Source organism: Coffea arabica, chromosome 9c (assembly GCF_036785885.1).
Source record: "Coffea arabica cultivar ET-39 chromosome 9c, Coffea Arabica ET-39 HiFi, whole genome shotgun sequence".
Lineage (NCBI taxonomy): Eukaryota > Viridiplantae > Streptophyta > Magnoliopsida > Gentianales > Rubiaceae > Coffea > Coffea arabica.
In genome coordinates this window covers 2,210,472-2,216,358 of record NC_092326.1, presented here as the reverse complement: position 1 = coordinate 2,216,358, position 5,887 = coordinate 2,210,472, and the positions used below count along the sequence as shown (strand labels likewise).

At 32.8% G+C, this 5,887-nt stretch overlaps 1 long non-coding RNA gene across 1 annotated transcript; it reads left to right on the top strand.

Moving 5' to 3' along the window:
• Window positions 1–3,059: 3,059 nt before the first annotated feature.
• LOC113713998 (uncharacterized) lies at window positions 3,060–4,356 on the top strand. Its single transcript, XR_011820845.1, has 2 exons — window positions 3,060–3,755; window positions 4,167–4,356. It is a non-coding gene; the product is annotated as an uncharacterized lncRNA (long non-coding RNA).
• The last annotated feature ends 1,531 nt before the right edge of the window (window positions 4,357–5,887 follow it).

Below are 5,887 nucleotides of genomic sequence, written 5' to 3'. Positions count from 1 at the left end.
CTTCTACCTCCCAAAAAAAATGCTATAAAATATTATTATAAAATTAAATATTATTTGTATAAACTATTTTTCGATCAAAGTAATTGTTATGCTTCCTTACGTAGGTAACATAGCAATGCCAGTATAATTTCAATAAAAAATTTAAGGATAATCTAAAATTTGGATAAACATCGTGAAGTAAAGGTGATGAACCATTTTCAAGCACAATAGCTAATAGACTCTTAAAAGTCAATATTCAAGTTTGGAATGACAAAACTTGCTTTCTTCATGTGCCCAAGATGAGTTTTTTTAGATTTTGATTGTCAGATTTGGAATTGTTTGGATCTATTCGATAGAGCTCACCATATTATCCTGTTTTTTGATATCTGTGTACGTTTAATGATGTAATTTTTATCATTAATACAAATTTTAATAAAATTATGATATTTTATATAAAAAAGGATGGAGGTAATTATCCAGGGGTTTACCAAGTCAACATAATTTGTGGGCCCAAGGGATTTGACAAGGTTTAATTTATATTGTATAGGATAGGTATTTTATAGGTATTTTAATGGATAGGGTTTGATTTAGATCCCTTTGATCTACATTCATACTTATTAAATTTAGTTAGACCCAAACACATACCCAACCCCTTATGGGTTTGAAAAAGTAAACTCAAACTCGAACATTCATAGGTTTAGGTATTCAACGGGTATTCGTGAATACTTTTTTGAACATACAATGAAGAACCAAAGTAAAAATATTTTGAAAATATATAGAGTTAAAAAATAACATAAATATCATCCAATTTTATTTTCAAATAATAAAATCAACATTCATGATATTGAACACAATATTATGAACTCAAAGAAAGAATTATTATCAAATAAAACTATTTGTTTTCAAAGTTTCATCTCTGTCTATATTCAATCTTTTATTTATTTGCTTTCATTTTTTCTTTTTATCTTGAAAATGTTTGTCCTAATTATAATGACATAGAATATTAGGTTATTTTCCGAATTTACTGATACATACACACACATAGAATATTGCATGGGTATTGGTAGGGTCTAATTTGGATTTGAATTTGGATCTAAATCATAGAAAACCATACTCCACCCAAATTCATGATTCTCTTGCGGGATCTAGATTTGGTTAGGGTCTGGGTTAATAAATTAAACCTAAACCCTACTCAAATATATTGGATTTGGATTTGATTTAGATAAAATCTGACCCATTGATATACCTAGTTCGGTATCATAGGCTACCCTTAAAACAGTGTGTTTAGGTGAAATATGGATGAAATTAATTGGAATAGCACCTTTTTAATTAGATAAGACATCATTGTCAGCCTATAATCTAGTTCCGTATACAACTTCTTTTATAATCCAAATCTAGAACGTTGCATTCGATTAATAATAAACAATAATGTTGATTAATGAAACATACGGTGGCATGAATAATTGAAGAGTGCACCTATCTTTTATTATGTTCCGTGAATAGAAGAATACGAAAAGTTTTAAACCTCTTGTTACCTAACTTTCATCTCAACCATCAATGATGTTTTCAAAATTTGCTAATTGGACAATAACATACCAAGAATCACGCCGTTGCATGATCCATCTTCGAGTTCAATGATTGAGACACGACAATTTGTCTAGCATTTTCATCTTCCTGGTTTCATCAGTCAAAGCTGGAAATGGCATGAGAATTAAGAGGTCACCTCCTTTCCATAGCGATTTAAACCATAGGGCTGATAGATGCCAACTTTATTCACTTTCCCTCTAAATTGGCCAATCCAATGGCATGAGAATTAAGAGGTGGGGAGGGGTCATGATAGGAATGGATGCCCGTCCTCCAGGGAGAGAAATGGAGTGAAGAGAGGTGTGGAGGCAGGAGTGGGGTGGTGGGGATTTTTCTCCCCTCACCATGTGGCTCCATCCCCGCGCCATCCTTGCCTATAAATTAAATAAATTAATTAATATGCAGCTATATTTGCCAATATCTATGTACATATTATATTATTTATAATTTTGTAACAATAATAGTAACAGCTATTAGGTTAGATTTGCTAACAAATACGGAGAAATGTTTTTAAAAGATTAAAGTAGATTTTAAACATAATGTAATGTTGAGTATTAGTTAAAAGTCCAAAAGATTGATTTATAAAGTTATTTGTTAATATTATTTATGAAAACATAAGATTAAAATAAAAAAATTTATTTTTAACCACCCATCAGGGCATCCTAGTTTGGTAGAGGGATGGGGAGGGGGTAAGAGAAGTTGGGGGATAGCACTGAAGCCAGGAGAAGTTTTTAAAGCACCAGGAGGGAGATAGGTGAGTGTTTCCTAGCCTCATATCCACCTCATTGCCATTCCTCTAGCCACCGACTCTCTAAAGGCTAGAAATTACAGTTTTCCCTCATTAAAGGTTTGAAAGCATAAATGTTAACTTTTGCCTCCAAAAAAATTTATAAAATTTAATGATAAAAAGTTATATATATATATATATATATATATATATATATATATATAGTTTTTTTTTAATCAAAGTAATTGTTATGCTTCCGTGTACGTAGCAAGGCCAGTATAATTTCAATAAATATTTGAGAATGATCTAAAATTTGGATAACATCATGAAGTGCAGGTAATGAACCATTTTCGAAGACAGTAGCTGATAGACCCTTAATCATAAGTCAATTTTAAAATTTCGAAGCGATAAACTTGCTTTCTTTATTTTTTAATGTGACCAAGGAGGAGGTAATTATCAATGGGTCTACCAAATCAACGTAATTTGTAGGCCTCAGAGATATGACAAGGTTTAATTTGTACTATATGGTTCCATGGGTTACCTTTGAAACACTGCATTTAGGTGGAATATGGATGAAATTAATTATAATAGCAGCTCTTTAGGTGAGACATCATTGTCAAGCCTAGAACTAGTTCCATATAGAACTTCTTATATTATGCAAACCTAGCACCTTGCATTTCGACTAATAATAAACAATGTTGGATTAATGAAACATCTGGTGCGAAAAAATATATATATATTCTGAACTAGGGATTCAGTGGATAGATACAAGAATTAAAACTTTGAAGTTGAAAATAACCACAATCATGGATCCCAAGACAAGAAAGCTTGGGGGATCTCTGAAAGTTCCTTTTGTCCAAGAGTTGGCTAAGGAAAATCCCTCTCCTGTTCCAACCATGGTTCGAAGTCTCGGCCAAGACTGAGACAACTCGGCCGAGTCGTCACCGTCTCGACCCCTACTGATACAATACTGTGACGAAACGATACCAAGATACTTGACTAGCCGAGAAATCGGTCGAGACGTCACCGTGACGGATTGACTCGGCCGAGTCACTCCAAGTTATCCCGAATCAAGACGAGAAATCGGCCGAGTCACACCGCGACGGATTGACTCGCCCGTTTCTTTTGCTATTTTTTATTATTTTTATTTAGCATACTTTTTTGTATTATTAATAATTTTTAGAATATTAAATGCTTTAAAATTTGCGTCTCACCAAGACCACAACCGATATGTCGAGACCGATGTGGAACGTTCCGAGCCATGTTGCGGTTGTGACTTTGAACCATGGTTCCAACTCGTTACATACGCCCCGACAAAGACCAATGTCCAACCATCTCTAACGGTGGTTCTTTCCACCAAATACCAGTTGTGGATATGCAATGCTTGTTTAGTTCTGCTGTGGAGGTAAGTGATTTGGAGCTTCAGAAGCTGCATTCTGCTTGCAAGGAGTGGGGTTTTTTCCAGGTATATATACAAGGATTGAATGTATGACAAACATATATTTGTGTGACAAGCTATTGTATATTTGAAATAGTTTGATTATACAACTTTTTTACAAAACTAAATTACCAAGTGTTGTTAGTTCAATATTTGAACCATCGATTTTGTGTAAGGTTTGAACCCTAACCAACATTCTAGAAAGGAACTTTAAATTTTCTTGGTGGCCACTAGACCAAGACTCTATGGTTACCCTTTTTAAGGTTTGAGACCATCCCACTTTCTTTTTTTGTATCGAAAAAAAAGAGAAACCATCTTCAAATGAAATCAAAGTCCTATGAAAAATGAATCACTTGATGACTTAATCATCTTTTACCTGAATTTTACGAGTGCAAATCAGTTGAAAGTATACATATGCTTATGTGCTGTTCCATCCAGACGCTATTACTTATGAGAATAACTGTCAGCGGCTGATTAATCATGGAGTTAGCTCTTCATTGGTGGAGAAATTGAAATCAGAAGTTCAAGATTTTTTCAATCTGCCGATGGCTGAAAAGAACAAATATGGTCAAGAACCAGGAGATGTAGAAGGATATGGGCAGGCCTTTGTCAAATCAGAGGAGCAAAAGCTTGACTGGGCTGACATGCTATACATGATCACTCAACCAGAAGATTTAAGAAAACCTCATTTATTCCCTAAGCTGCCTCTTCCTCTAAGGTATATTTGACCAACCATGCACAACACACACAAAACGGGAAATTTAAATCAAGTGTCCTATCTTTAGTCCTGTAATTCTTTAACCATGCAGTTTTAGGATAAAAACTGTTTTTGACATGAACTAACATACGTAGTATGCTAAAATTTTAGCCAAACTGTACTAGTAGTTACTGAACTTTCTTGAATTAAAAAAAAAAAAATTGGTTGGCCGAAAAGAGACATTTATGAAAATTTAATGGCCACTACTGATGAACTTTGCCAGATGGTTTTGATTGAAGCAATTCAATGATACCATTTAATTTAACGTTTTCACGTCTATCTAAATTTGAACGCTAATGCATCAGATAGGTGAGATTTTTTAGTAGGTAAAGTTGATTTTTCTGTAAAATTACCTACTGAGAAAGATAGAATAAAAGAATATGTTGATGTGATAATTTTTAAAGCTAACATTTCAGATTTATGTTTAGGGAAGTATAAAGATCAAGAAATGGCTGAATACATGATGACGAAAGGTCAAGCAAAAAAATAAGCTGAAATGCCAATGAGAAATTAATTACCCTGCCGCCCTCCATCCACTATCTCCCAAACCAAATAAAAAGAGAAAAATATATTTAGAACAACAATATGAATAATTCAAAACATTAACCTATTATACATATGCTAGTAAGTGCACTAAGGCTTAAGAAGCTTTCTTTTTCACTTTTTGTGAGATTGAGAAAAATAATGACCTGCCAAGAATTTCCGTTTGTGTTTTGATCAAAGATGATTTTTTTTTAATAAAATATCATATTTTCATAAAAATTTACACTAATGGTAGAAATTATATCATCAAATATATACAAATATCAAATAACAGATTTGAAGAAAGGATACTACAGATATGAAGAACAATAAAAATTATATTATAAAGCTCCAAATTTAAAAAATAAGAAAAAATAATTGTAGCTCCATGGATATCTATGTATGCTTGTAATCGTCAAATCTGCTAATTAACGGCTTCAAGTCCATATATTATAGTGAGATCTACCGAATAGATCTAAGAAATTATAGATCTAATAATCAAAATCTGAAAAACTCAAATGTTGTAAAAGAAAAATGAAAAAATTATCAAAAACTCTCACTAGGAATCCTTAGGAGAGAATAAAACTCCACTAAAAAATTTAGGAGAGAAGAAAACACTTACTAGATAACTCTAAGGAGAGAAGATGACAGGTGTCGAGCCTGTGCAATAATAATTACCTACCCAAGAAAAATACAAATTTTGTATAAAGTGGTGAGTAGGATCGAATCCACAGAGACTGGGGATAATCCGTTTCTTCTAGAGTCCGAAGTATAGGGGATTTTTGGAGAATATAAAATAACTAATTAACTAACTAATGAAACAACTAATAGAAATAAACAAGAATTAATCAATAACCAATACGACTCTAGCCAAAGATGC